A 15703-nucleotide genomic window follows, 5' to 3' on the forward strand; every position below is an offset into this window, starting at 1 on the left:
GAACTATGCCAGCCACATCACTCCTCAAGGTTTTACCCTCAAGGTCACAGTGGTTTTTTGCTCTTTTGGGGGACAATGCCACCAGGTTTTGCTGCTGCACAATTAAGGCACATCTCGTGAACATAGAAATCTGCTGTGGCAGCACATCACAAAAGAATTACTCACTCCGTAGGGCAAATACCGACAGGTCTTTATCTCAGGAGTTAGGTCTACTAGGACCAAACACTGGCAAGCAGGTTATTGCTTTATTCCCCCACAAAGCAGAGAACGTCTTTAGTAAATTTGTACCATCCCTCATCTGCTTGTCACAAAAGCTGAGCACAAGCTAGTACCCTTCAAATCTTCTGATGTTCAGACTGGAGATAAGAGATTCAGAAGCATGGCAGACAAAATTCAGATAGACAGAGCCTGAAAATGCATGCACATAGCCTTTACCTTAGGTGCACTCATTTCCAAAGCAAAATTTTCAATACTGCAGACACCAAACTCAAAACGTGCTTTGAAAACAATTCTAAATAGCAACATTATATCACTGCAGCTATTCCTGGGCTGTGAGATGTAAAAAAAGATAAGAGGCAGAAATATCGCTATCAAACCTATTCATTAAAATGTCCTTTTCTTACCTCACCATGTTGTCCCACTTGGAACTCATAAAAACAGTGAGGTTGACAGGATTAGGACACTGCCTTGGAACACGACTACTTTGAGCAAACACCATGCAGTGTTCGTTCCTTTTACCTCACGCACAGTTTCTTGGCATGTGTCTTAAGTACAAGTCTGCTGCTCTTCACATTAGTATAGACACATTGAAATGCAGCCACCCCATTTTCAGATCTCTAATCCATGTAAGACTCTAAAGACAGAGGCTCTATGTTGCTACTGTGGCCTGCTGATTTCACATGCTACTGCACCTCCATGTAGCCCACAGATGCTCTGAAGCCATCAGCTCATGTAAAAGGAGGTGAGTTCCTTCTCAGCTTGGTAATTGGCTGTTTGCCTTTAGACTGTTCAGTACCAAAGGAAATCACGGGTATATGCTAAAGGTATCCATCTTGACTCCTCAGAATGGTATTCAAAACACCACAAGTGACCAAGCCCACTAGTGGGCTTTTAAGATTTTTCATCAGACTTGGGGCAGGTGGTATGGGTGGTTACTGAAGTTCCATGGGGGACAGCAGCTTGCCACTGTGTGAAAACAAAATTCTTTTCGGTCATGTAATCACAGCCTAACAGAGTCAGAAGAAGCAGTGCTGACTGCTGGGAATGGCCAAAGCTCAGAGAGTTTGCTTATTTTCGCACAGGCGATGGCTCTGTGTGTTGTTTGCGGGAGCAGCATACAGAGATAGAGTCAGTATTCCCTAAGCTACTGATCCAGCCCTCACTGCCAGCCTGGGTTGAGTTTGAATGGGTGAGGAAGCCATACCATTCACCAGAGAGTTCTCTGGGTCCAACTGGAAAATTAGGTCTTACCTGTTTATGACTAGTAAGGCAGACATTTTCCCTAGAAATCATCTTCTGGTGGTGGGCAAACACCTTACTGCAGTCATCTGCATGAACTGACTTAAAACAGTGCATGGGTACCTTCTAGTGTCACTATGATGCTTGGTCCCAGAGTTTGCTATTTAACAGGTCTCCAAGACACGACTTCTCTACATGTCTGTAACACATACGCTCCAGTTCCATATTTCTGTTTTCTTTCAGTTGCCATCAAAGAGCTCTTTCTCCACACCTCCAAAGAAATAAAAATAACAAAGCCAACCCCACTTATCTTAAATGGCAACTTCATGCAAGGTTTCAACCCAAGGTTATTTTTTTCTACCAGTTGTTTCTTTGAGAACAGATGGCGTTTGCAATGGTTGAGGATATATCCTATTTTTAAGTGTCATATGTTTTTACTCTTCTGCAGTGGACTTAGCAATCAGAGGAAAATGCCACAAGATCTGGGCTTTTTACATGATATACAAACCATACTGTCTCATGCCACTCAGGAAATTATCTCCTATTGCAAGTGCCCAGAAGCCAGAGAGCCTGTGTCCTCCCTTCTGGTGCAACATTTCCTGACAGTACTTGATAAGGAACAACCTGCATCCGGCGATGCCAACTCAGCAGAACACTCAAACATTGACACAACAAAACTGGCAGTGAGAAAGTTCAAATTAAAGTTACATACCATGCCATGATCTCTAGTACACAGGAACAGGGAACAGTCCCGCCTTTCACCATGAAATTCAATATAATGAGAATGTTCCATATGTTGCTTGATTTTCTTTTTGGTATTTTCTCCTGCACACATCATATTTTGACAAGGTAGCAGCTCCCCCAGAACAGGAGAAGCAATGAAAAATGTAGTCAGGAATTGACATGCTATTTAGGTTTGTTGTTTCTTATACTGCAAATTCATAGGATAAAGTCAGCCTTATTTTGCAAGTAACTGCAAGCTCAGACTGCCTTTATTTTGATCCATCTGCACAAGAACCCACTCTTATAATGGAAAGCCAACTAGAAAAATCTGAGCTTGAGCTTTTAAACCCTGCCAGAGAGATCATACCAAGTTCTGGGCTGTGCTAACATGGCTAAAGGGCTGCTGGGTCAAACGTGGTTTCTACCCAGAAGAGGAGAGAAAGTTCATATAGATTTGCAAAAGCCTACATGGGTGTAACTGAAGTTGGTATTTGAAAGTACCCACATGAACAGAGAAAAATGCTGTTGTGAATGCTTAAAAGGCATTTTAAACATTTAAGCACAGCCACAGTGACTCATTCAAGAAGGAAACTCAAAAGCTGACATCTATAAGTCTCTGCCAAAGGCCTCTGGGATGCCACTGGTACCAGAAGCACCTACTCTTTGGTTCATGCTCCTGAATAATTTCCATTTTGTTTCTCTGTCTGGCTGAGAACTGAAGCTCAAAGGCAGCGCTGCCTAAGGCAGCTCTGGCTGCCACCAGCAGCCCTCACTGTCACCCCCTTGGGATTCAGCAAGCCCTGCAAGGAACTGTGCTGCCATGGCTGGTGTCAGCAGCTTGAGGAAGTGATAGTTGATTATACCAGGATGGACTCCCCTCAAAAAGACTGAAATTCAGGAGAAAACAAAACTAAATCAATCTGGGATCAAACTTAATGTGTGATTCCAAGCAGGAGGAAATGAGGAAAGGGAACTCTCCACATGTATGCTTCACACCAAATTGGTGGGGGTGTGGGCATGAAAAGTCTCTTACTGTTTTCCACTAGTTCCAGCAACTAAGGTATTCATCTAGGACACTGAAGACCAGGGTATTCCTTTCTAATGAAACAGGAGCAGGATTTGATCTTCTTAACAGAATTTCTCACCTTCTAGACTACTTTGAAGTCAAAGGCTAGGAACATTTTGAATCTCCCCTGGCTTCTCTTCTCCAAACAAACTGGAGGTGTCTGTTCCCTGGCTGCTATGATAGCAAGTTATTCTCACTCTCTTTGGCCCCATGAATATGTACTGTTTGCCAAAACCCCAAACTGATCTTCAGCTCTGTTTTGCTATTACACAGAACAATATGAGATTTTTAGATGCCTACAACATTTGGAAAAACAGAATGGAAACATTTCTGAGAATATTACTGTTTGTTTACTTCTACAGAGTTTTAAATCAAAACTTCTTATAACAGAGAAGACTCAGAAGGAAACAAAATAAGATGTATTCCCAGAAAACTGAAGCTACTTCTCCATAAATACCATAGGCAAAAATAACAAAACCTCTTGGGTACCCTTCCAATCAACTTACACAGTCCACTCACTTAATGCCAAAGTTTAATGTTTCTGCCATTAGGCTGGGTCCTCAGAGTATGTCACTTTAAGTTTGAGTGAGCACATATGAGACTTGCTAGTAGGATAAATGGCCTTCTGGTTTCACATAACACTTATTTTCTTGCTATTTTTCTACAGCATTTAAAACAGCCAGTCTTGCCAGATACTAATCTCCATACTAGTGCTATTTTGTAGCACGTTGCTTTGAATTTATGAAGCTACTTGTCAAGGAAGGTGCTCAAGTTCAGGAATAAAGTCAGTCTTAAGAAATCACATAACCACAGAGAGCAAAAGACTGAACAAAACACTCAATTTTCAGGAAACTTGAAGAAGCTAGTTCCTTCCCTTCAGAGAAGGGACCAAGAGCATGGTCCATAACCCTCAGTTCAAAGAAATACAGTGCTGCAATTTCTAGCCTCCAAAAGTCAGTAGATGCTTGTGCAACCCCTAATTCTTTCCCATGGATTGTATATTCCGGGATCCAATGTTTAGTTATATAGTGTTTTCCCACAGTTTCCACACTCCTTCAGGATATAGAATAAATTCAGCTTTAGACACAATGGGGGCATGTTAAAGTCTGACAGGATTCACAATTGCAGAAGTTGGGAGATGTGTGGTGCTTCCCTTTGATGATAAAGTAGCCTCCAAACAAAAGGTATCATGGATTACTTTCCTGCATAGCCACACAGGACTTGGAAGCTTCATAGGATAGAGCAAGAGACCCTCTTCTTGCCCTATATCAGTTCTTCTAGGCCATTAGGAGAGTGTGGCAGAAGAAAGGAAAAAACACCTATGTGCCAAGTCCTGCATATGGGAACCTCTGGGACTGTGAAAGGAGTCCATAGGAAAGATATGGAAGTGCTTTAGGTTTTGCAGAGAAACTTCTCTTGTTCAGGCCCAGAGGTCCTCACCCTCAAGCTGAGCAGTGGAGAGAGGGGCTGACAGTAAAAAGTGCCCATGTGGTCAATACCGAAGAGGGGCACAGCCAAAACACCTGACTCAGAGGTGAGCTGTGATTCCAACAGTGAGTTTGACAAAGAGATTGAGCAGTTTCCCAAATTTCCTTGAAAGGGTAGGTTTGTAGCAGTGGCAATTCTGTGCCACCCTGGAAAACAACATTTTCACCCTTTTCTGGGTATAGCTTTCCTACATCGCCAAGTTGCCCAAAAGTCTTTCTAATCCAGCATCCTCAATGTACTCATGTTCCATTTTCCAGGTACCCATTTTGGGACATTTGGTACATGGATAATGCATAAGAATTCCCACCTCCCACTGATGGTCAATGTGGGCTGTGCTTTAAATAAGAGAACAAAATTGTAAGTACCTTGGTCCCCAGTATCCCAGATACAGAATCAAAAATTAGTGAGCACATCAGGCTCACTGATTTAGATCAGATTTAACACCTGGATCTCAGAGGCTCACATACAGGGTGGGGCTAAGACTATCTCACCTCACTGGGGTGGTAGCTGTGGGCAGAAATCCACTTGTGTTCATGAACAGCTTACCAACTATGATCAGAGCATTTGCAGTCCCTGGGAAGGACTGTATTCAGTGCAGGGTTCAGAGGATGTGTGTGAAATAATGTAAAGGAGAATAAAAGGAAATGAAAAGCACCACCCGTCTTGACCAAGGTGAGAAGTCCAAAGTCAGAAAATACAGAGTGAACACCTACTTGAAGATTGGTTTAATTCAAACCTACACACAGAGCAGAGGAAAAGGATGGTGGGACAAATCCGGGGTTTGGATGGCTGAATTTAAATCAGGCACATGTAAATATTTAGCTTTTGGTGCACAGACGTACAAACACATACAACTGCCCAAACTGAAAATTTATCCAGACAACTCCTACTGCCATTAGATAAAAATATGTATTTACATGTTAGCAAATTTTCAGCCAGGTCTACTCTAACCTAAGCTTTTCTCCCCTGTGGATATAACTCATACATGGTATACTTAAACAGCCCTAGGCAGCAAATTAAAAATACTGTTTTATTTACAATTCTGTAGCAAATGATTCAGTGTAGATATACGTCAACCTTTTCATTAAATATTCATCATTCAGTGGTTTGCTCCTGCTGCCATAAGGCAATGCAGTGGCAGTACCAGTGCTTAGATAACAGCAACAACTGCCTTAGAATTACTGAGAGTAGTACCTTCTCTGCAATAAGGCAATAAATTGCAATTTAATTTGCAGGAATATGTATTTTGAAAATCATTTGATTTTCCTTTTAACCGACACTTTGACCTAAAGTTCATCGTCATGTACTGAAGCCTCTTTGATGCTACAGTCTTCCAGTTCACTCCTAGGATCGGTCAAGTTAAATGGGTAGATTGGCTGAGGTCAGTTTTATGACATTTAACAAGGTGAAATGCTGATTCCTGCATTCAGGTCACAACAATCCCATTCAAGGGCACAGGCTTGGGGAATAGCAGCTGGAAAGCTGCCCAATGGAAAAGTACCTGGGAGTGCTGGTCGACAGCCACCTGAACAGGAGCCAGCAGTGTGCCCATGTGGCCAAGAAGGCCAATGGCATCGTGACATGGATCAGCAATAGTGCGGCCAGTAGGATGAGGGCAGTGATTGTCCCACTGCACTTGGCACTGGTGAGGCTGCACCTCGAGTCCTGTGTTCAGTTTTGGGCCCCTCACTAGAAGAAATCAGGACACAGACTACACTGAGGTGCAGGAGCATGTCCAGAGAGGGACAATGAAGTTGGTGAAGGGTCAGGAGCACAAGTCTTATGAGAAGCAGCTGAGGGAGCTGGGATTGTTCAGCCTGGAGAGGAGTCCCAGGGGAGACCTCATCACTCTCTACAACTACCTGAAAGGAGGTTGTAGCCAGGTGGGAGTTGGTCCCTTCTGCCAGGTAACAAGTGACAAGAGGAGATGGCCTCAATTCATGCCAGGGGAGGCTTAGATTAGACACTAGGAAAATTTTCTTCACTGGAAAGGTGGTCTGGCTTTGGAACAGCCTGGCCAGAGAAGTGGTGGAATCACCAACCTTGGAAATGTTCAAAAAACGTGTATGTGGCACTTGGGGACATGGTTTAGTGGTGAACATGACAGTGCTGGGTTAACAGTTGGACTGAATGATCTTAGAGGCCTTTTCCAACATAATAAATTCTATTTTTCTATGATTCTATGTTTAAACCTGCAGCACTCTAAAGGGTTTTCAGGCCCTCATCAGAGGTTACAGACTTTTTCAAAGGAGGCATCCCCCTTCCTGAGGAGCCAATACTCTCTATCATAAAACAGTTGCATATTTAAAAATAAGTATGAACTCACCTCGGATACCATAATCCCAAATGTTGAAGAGATCAAATATGCTCCTTTCTATGTAAAAACTGAAACGTTTGTAGCTAAAAACATATACTGCCTCACTCACCACTGAAGTACCAGTAAATGGATACACATTTCACAGTCTCAATGGGAGATACTGCTTTTGTGCTGGACATAGAGCTAACCATGTAGCTGGAAAGCCAGGAAACATTTCTGCCCAATTTTAGTTATTCTACATAGATATATTTTCCACAGCTTCTTCTTTTTTTTTCCCCGTGGTGCTTGCTCAATCATGCACAAAAGTAAGGAGTTTTATTTCAGTTAAAAACTGAACAAAGTCTTACTTCAGGTACTTGAATACAAACAACTTGAAGCAGTTACATCTGAAATCTCATCACAAACAACAACAGAGCTCCAGTGACCTGGATTTTTGTCATACCTGAAGTAATACCACATGCATGGGCTATCACACAGAAGACAGTCAGGGAGCAGTTCACACCAATGTGTTTTTCTTAGGGCTGGGATAGGTTACAAGAAGACATGTTCTGCAGCCACAGCTCAGCTGACTAATGAGAGCTCACTTGGTCAGCCACAGTAAACCAGGAATTTGCATCTGTACAGAATTATCTGTAAAAACAGATGCATGAGGTCAGTGCTGGCTTGAATGCCATCTTTTAGAACAACAAAGGAGAAACCATTACCTTTTATAGCTACTAGAAGAAAATCACTTATAACCCTGTATTTGCCCGTCTCTGGTACCCTGCCACCACTTTCTGTCAGTGTTAGATGACTGTTATGACATTAATTAGTGGAATCCAGGTTAAATATGGTCATCATATTCCCCCATACCAATATTTCTATAATAATGCAAAAAAAAGGGGGATGAAGTGCTTAGAAAGATCTCCACCTAAGCAAACATTGTTTGGGATGTTTGTTCCAAGCCAGTCACACTGCCCTGTGATACTGCTTTCAGAAATAACGATATCCATCCTACAGCCAACTACAAAATGATTTCTGGCTTTCAAACTCTCGAAAGAAATACTTTCCATTCTGTTCCCGATACCAATCAATACTACAGTATCCACAACTGTTTCTGATACAACTGCCTGAAGAGTATGTGTAGGCACTGGGCAAGGATTACTGGAAAATGACACTTTTCCAGATGGAACATAACATTTTTTGCCCAGTTCTGTTTAGTTTCCTGTTTCAGTCTTGGAGTACACTGCTGGGACTGCACTTCTGTTTCAGTAAGAGTCCTTACTGAAGAAAGAAGTCATGAAATGAGATGGTGAAAGTTCAACACATCCTTTAGAAAGCCACTCTGCACTGATGTTTATACTATGCAGAGGGTTCTGTCTCCAGAGGTTTCCTTAACTCTAGCTTGCTGTGCAGTTGTGGAAGATCATGGAAGACACAACCATTTTATAAAGGGGAGTCAAATAGTTAATTATCAAGATTCCTCAGCATGGATAGAGAGGGTCTAAGCAATAAGGAGCCTGTCAGTCACAAGCAACACAGACTCCAGAACATCAGGCTCACGTCTCTGGGAGCCTGAACTTTTAATACATGTTTTTTTACATGACATAAATTCTATGTATCGTAATAAAATTTACTTTACTTTTACTTTAAAATGCACTATAAAATGTTCAAACAACATCCTGTGCTGGAAAATATAACCACACTGCATGCACTGCAGAGCTATCAGAGCTCCAAACTCCATCACCACATTCCATCCATGGGAACACCAGGTACCTGATTAAAATCCATCTGAGAGGACAGAGGAGGATGGGGAGGGGGGTTATGGCCTCTAGCCGGACTTCACCACAGACTGGTAGCAGGGACATAGCAGAGACTCTAGCCATGTTCACACAAGCTACAAATTTTACAGGATTTGAGAAAGCTTCCTCAGTTGGCATACATTCACCAGGAAAAAACCCTTAAACCACGATCCCATACAGCTCATCTCAGGCAGCTCTGGCTGTCAGAAGGTAAATCGCCAGGCAGGAACAGTGACTGCTGAAAGCAGCCGGCCCCAATCTGCACACACCCTGATCTCTGCCCTGGCAGCAGCAGCAAACCTGATTTCCCCAGGCACTGGCAAAGGCAGAGCAAGCGATGAAGACATGACCATTTTGCTGTGCCCTTGGCAGGCTGCTGCTGCCCAAGGCAACAGCCCACATCACCTATGCTCCCAGCTCACCCTGTTTTGCAGTCAGTTCTCTGCTATGTCTTCAAATGACTCTATTAGCACCTCAAAATAAGTCATTTGGGCCCCGCTGAAGGTTTGGAGAGATTTTAACAGTTGCCTTGACTCACGGATCTGCAGACTAAACCATCCAGGAACATTAAAGCCCACACACCAATTGTGACAACTTTGATATTATTGCTTAGAACAGTGCCCACTTGAGTCACGCTTTAATTCAGTCATTAGTATTTTCATGGAAAAAGGCATATTTCCCTCAACCCCATTTCACACAGTGGAAAGCACACAGGAAGGATTTATCCCACATAAAAATAAATTGCTATTTGCATGTCAGAAAGTGGCTGTGGAAAACAGAAAAACTTAACTATTCAGAGCAGCAAATAAACAAAAAGGAAATGTTTTCAATTTTTAAAAATAAATAGGTTATCTGCAAGCAATGACTCCATTTTTCCCTCTCACAAAACAATTGCCATATCCTTTTTTGTATAAAGTATAAGTATCAAGTCTGACACATTGGTTTGATTTCTGTGAGAATGGGCAAAACAATGAGCTTTTACAGCCAAAGAGCCTTGAATTCAAACAGATGCCAATTCAACCTGTAGAGAGATATTCTGTTGTGTCATTGAAAACTTGCCCAAAATATAAAATAAAAAAAAAAGAGAAAAATAGTCTTTCATACATTGTTTTGAGAGGAGAGAAGACGTTTTTCTTTTTTAATGAGTGACTTGAAGATGTCATCTCCACTTTTACACATTATCGTGCCATTAACACATGAGTTCAGGACAATTATCCTGGTAAATGTGACTAAATGCAATCTAAGACACCACAGTGAGAAATAAGTCCATAAATCTCACTATTGAATTATTTACATAGCTGTTGCAGCCAGACGTGCCTGTTAGGTGGGGATGAGATTGCTGCCGTGCTGCCTCTGTGCTGTTTGCAAATGTGGGTCAGTGCCTTGGTCTCCCTGCCTTCTCCAGCACTTTTTCCCATATAAGGCAGGATGAATAGCCCATCCTGCACCTACTGATGTTCCAGGGCAGTTATTTCCCCCCTTGCATTGAATATGGTCCAGCCTTGATTTGACCACCACCAGGAAGAGCAAGAGCCTCCCTGCTCCCAAGACAGAAGGAGCTCATTGTGGATTTAGCTAATTTTTTTTTATTCTGGCATGAGGATGGAAAAAAATATTGAGCACGGATAATGAAAATGGCATTTTGTGCATAGTTAGTTCAGTATTAGTTTGATGGAGGGATTAAACAGCAGGCTGTGGATGGTGGGCTTCATCATCTATTTTTCTTAAGATGGCAAACAATGGTCATTAACGGATAGTGACAAGTACTTTCCTATGGTTGTAAACCAAAATATCAATTACAGAGAGTGTTTTCTGTTCTAGACACTAAAAACCATTCAAAACCATTCAATTGGTTGCATGATTTTGGGGTGATGAGAAAACCAGGAAGTGAAAAAAAAAATAAAAAAAGGAAAAGAGAAACTACTGTTCTCTCTCCAGACTTGTTGTATGATTTTTGGGTGATGAGAAAGCCAAGAAGTGAAAAAAAAATATAAAAAAAAGAGAGAAAGAGAAACCATTGTGCTCTTTCCAGACCAACTTGCTGCAAAACAGCCTAGATATTCAGTGTCCCTGCAAAACAAATGGCCCTTTGAAGAGCATGATCTTCATTTGACCTGGTCATCTTTGTTTGGTAGGTCACTAAAGGCTCAGGTCCCACAAAGTAAAAAACAAAGCAGCAACGATGCCAAGCTGTAGCTTTAATGGGTACTGCCAATAAGGTTCATTCTCATCACTTTCTCTTTCCATTTTAACCCCTCTGCACTGACAGGTCAAGAAAGAGGAGACTTCAAACCAGTTACCCAAAAAATCACTTATGAAAGGCAGGAATTTTTCTACCTTTAGAGTGGTAGAGAATACCCCATCCTCCTAAAACCATCCCATTTTTCCTTCACTTGTAATGATCCTAATGAGAAAGCAGAAAACATGTTCACAGATGTTACAAGACTAGTTCTCATTGTCATGCGGAGAAAGGGGAACTAGCTGCCCCACTGGAACATGCAAAACAACAGCAAACTAAAACTTTATCACAAAGCATAACATTGGACATTATGGGGCTATTGATACTATCTGAAGTAAACCATGAAATCTTCCCTTGCAGGAACCTTACAGGGTCTCAGGAAAAACAGAGCTACTGTGTTTAAAATGGTGAGAGAAACATGCTGCGGAGATGTGGGCACAGAGTGAACCACTGGGTGTTCGAGTACATCCACATCTTTTACTCAACAGACATGAGGTTTGGAAAACAGCTCTGAAAAGCACAAGGTCATACCCACGCAGGGTCAGGTATTGCTAGCTTCATAACACATTTCCAATGCAAGAACTGGTTCCAAGTTTCCCTTCATAAGCAGATTGGAGCACATTATAGAGATGTAAGACCTCTATGTTAGGCACTAGCTACTGTCATATAGCAAAACTGGTTTTATGCATCTATCCTGTAGCCATCACCCACAACCCAGAGCTCTATAGCTCAATACAGGACTGAGACTTTTTTCAAAGTTTCAGTTTGGATCCAAAGGTCCAGTTTAGGACCAACCTCTAGTCACTCACCTCCTCCTGCACCAACACAGATGGATCTTTACAATGAGCAAGCAGTACAACTGTATCTAAACATGAAGAGGGTTTAACAAGAAAAAAAGTCATAAGCAAGAAGGCTTTTTCTGGACAAGGGTAATGTAGGTATATTCTTTTTAAACATGCTACATCCAACTCCAGCAGGACAACAGCTACCAAATGCTTCCACCCACCTGGGTTACTAGGAGAAAAAAGTCCTGCCCATGTCACTCACAGCCAAGCACCACATAGCAATTACTGACCACTGTGCCGGCACAAAATATAAAGTGCACACATGGCCACTGCTTTTGTGTGAGTAGTGTACAAGGCAGCTCATTGTTCTTGAAAGCTTTCTCTGTCTCCATAATGCAACAGCAGGAGCTGATTTTGACTTTGCATGTGTACACTTGTTGAACTTACAGAAAATGCGAAAACATGAAATACAGCAAAAGGCGGCCTTCTGTAAGTGGAAGGTTCTCTTCAGAAAACTGACTTATCATGACGACAGAGGTGATTGTTTGCTTATGCTGTTGTGCTCCCATCACATCCTCAAATGATCCCACCCCATCCCAGCTGTGCAGTCATGTTGTGACCGATAAAATAAGGCCTGTCAGGCCATTTCAGATTCAGACTATCCTTATTATTAAGCCCTGCGGATATTGTGTCTGTTAGATAGACCAGTGGTTTCACAGGAACTGCATGGGTTATCTTGCTCTAGTGTAACCACAGTGCCAACCACAAAGAAAATATTTCCGCCCACATAAATATTTAATACAAGCATTTTCTTCATGTAGAAGGAAGGATAGCAGGATCCCTGTGAGATTATCCTGAAGCACATTAACTATGGCAGTAGCAACTCACTTCAGTAGAGGTTGTCCATACCTGCTGTCTCTCAGAGGCAAGACTTATCAATATAAGTTTTATAACCTTATACAGGGTGAGTTTACTGAAGTCAGAAAAGAGATATAAGGATTCCTTTTAGCATGACCTATCCACATCTTGGGTCAGATCCCAGTGAAAAAAAAATGTTCTCCCTTTTCAGTCATAAATTATGCGCTTAATTATCCAAATGTCAAGCTGTGCTTGCAAATAATTAGGAAGGTCAGATCTGAGAGAGACAGAACTTTAAAAGCCAGTTGCAGAAGCCAGTCCTTCCCACGGCAGACATGTGAGTACATTACAGTTAGAACTCACTAACACTTCTTGCAAGTTGCTTCTACAAGGGCCATGAACAAGGAATGAACAAAGGGTCTTTTCTATGCACTTGCAGATAGACATCATTTCAATTCCAGCAGTTTCCTATGTGAATATCTAACATATGGAGCAGGAGGTAATCAACTGTCTCTCACTATGGAGAATTATTCAGACTCCTCATGATCAACTACCTTTTACATTCAGGACAACCTCAACCCGGAGTAAAACCAACAGAGCGTGGAACAGGGAATGGGTTAAGGCCCTGGGTGTTTTCTTTGAAGTATTAGTCACAGGAGGAAATCACTAAGTCCATATTGGATTGCAAAGGGCTTCATGCAGGGACGATGTGCCAAAGTATCATTGCTGTGAGCAGAGACACACTGAATTAAATTCTTAACGGGAATAAGTATTAGAGTGAAAGGGAGATTCACCCTGAATTTGCCTCTGTTGTTTTTTGTTGGTTTGGGGTTTTTTTACTACAAATAGGCTGGCTTCAACTTCTCAGACTCAAAAGAACTCTTTAGACTTCAGCATGATTTGGATGGAGGTCAAGGCACTTACAAAAGACATGAGCCTACAATAGACAAACACATACTCTTCCTGACTTCTTCTCCTGTTGGCATGATGGACCTAGAAGCAACACAGATGCATTTGGCCAGATGCACTGACTTTGGCAGTGGGGACCCAGCCATAGTCACCACCTTGGTATAAGCCTGGGGAATCAGGACTGTTCTGTGCATCCTGCACAGACACCCAGCACTGATGGACCCAGAAGCAACTGGGAAAACCACTGGGATAAAGATTGGATGCACTGTATGTCAGGGCTGCTAAAAAGCCCCAGATCTTCCACACAGAGATTTCACATTTGTTTTGCCAAGCAAACACCATGACACTCATCAGCTGATAACAGTAAGGCTACAACATGAAGATTCCCAACCCTGATGTCACCAAAAGATACCAGCTTCCCTGGCTGGATAAAATCAAGCCAACAGGTCCTGCAGCAAACTGCTTCACATCTCCAGAAAACAGAGGTGCAATTGCTTGCTGCTCAATGCTGTTCTTACTTTCTTTTATTATCACGGGGAGGCAGCACTCCTGGTTCTTCTACCAGCACGAATTTCTCCTGCTCCCTACCAAAGTAGGTCACTGCATGATGTTCTCTACATCTCTAATAATCCACTAATTTTCTGTGTAACTCTCCTATTCTCTCCAGGTTGTTTCTTGCTCCCACTGAACTCAAAACCCACCCTATTTGATAGCAAGAGCAGCAGCAGGCCCCAGCTGCCGCAGCCCAAGCACTAGCTGCGCCAGCCACTCTACATTCCTGAAGAAGTAGCCGTGGAGCATGCCATCGCACAGAGGTGCATAGGTTGCCTCTGCAGAGCAGAATTGGCACCCTAAACAGGACTGTGTCTGGGGCATTTCTCCTCCAGCATCAGCTCTACTTACTCTCACCCAGAAAGAGCAAGTGAGGTCTCAGTGAATGCAAAACAAAAATTCCGTTTCCCAGGTGCTTTCAGAAGCCCTATGATTGACTGAAGGGATTTCATTGTGCCTGAAAGTAAGAATAACATCCCTTCACCAAGGAAAAGGCACTACCTTTTACCATTTCATGTTCAAATAGTTGCCACCGCTGCTTTCATTAAACCTCCAAGCTTATTGGAGCTTAAATGCTAACCCATGAGAAAAGCCCAGAATGCAGAAACATGGCATGAAGACACTACAGCTTTAATCCTTCATATGATTAGGTTGTTTAAATTTGATGAGATAGAAGAAAAAATAAAGGAGACACATGAAAAGACACCTGGTTATATCACCTCAGCAGTTCCATGAGTGTCTTTTCTTGTACTATTTTCTTCCCTTTCTTTTTTTAACATTTCTAGGGAATCTCAAGTGAGTCAAAATGTCCTTTACTCTCACGCACAAGAGGAGCTGCAAAACATGTCACAGAAGTTACATCTTTGAAGAGCCAGAAACAAAAACATATTCTGCTGCAGCATTAAACATAAATTACACAGCACAAACCCTGAGCTTTCCCCTAGAGCTGGCACCTTGCTTTTCTTGCTACCAGACATGCAAGCACTACTTGGATGTGTTTGGTGCACCCCTGTCATCCATTCTCCAGGAAAAAAAATTAACTCGGGGCAGAAGAAGTTCATTTAACAAATGAACAACAGAGAGAAGGAACCGGGTGAGAAATGCTAGCGTCAGATATGGGAAAACGAGAAATCAAAAGGGAAGTATTGTGCAAAGTGCTTTGAGTGCCTAGGAGCAGTGAAGGAAAGTTGAGCAAGACTGAAAAGCAGGAAGAAACATGTAGGCTCTATGTGTGCATGTACTGGGAGAGGAAACAGATGATCGCAAAAGACACACAAACATTTGTCAAAAAGAACAACTTGAACTCCCTAATTTTATTTTCTTTTTATAACTTTTCAATTCCCCTCCCCACCATGTGTTTCTCTATGTGCTTGACTGGAACACTCAGTCCAAAACCTGAGTGCTTGCACCTCACATTTATTTATGTGACCCTTTTCTCATAGATGCCGGGCATACAACTTTCCCTAATATTAGACAGAGGTTGTTCATTATCTGTAAAACCATTGCTTTTCCAATTAAACTGAATGT

General features: G+C 42.2%; 1 protein-coding gene across 2 annotated transcripts in view; it reads right to left on the minus strand.

Annotated features, from left to right (window-relative positions):
• Nucleotides 1-15703, minus strand: part of F13A1 (coagulation factor XIII A chain) — a 209320-nt gene that overhangs the window by 103300 nt on the left and 90317 nt on the right. The window lies entirely within an intron of this gene.

Source organism: Lepidothrix coronata, unplaced genomic scaffold, assembly GCF_001604755.1.
Source record: "Lepidothrix coronata isolate B3197 unplaced genomic scaffold, Lepidothrix_coronata-1.0 Scaffold23, whole genome shotgun sequence".
NCBI lineage: Eukaryota > Metazoa > Chordata > Aves > Passeriformes > Pipridae > Lepidothrix > Lepidothrix coronata.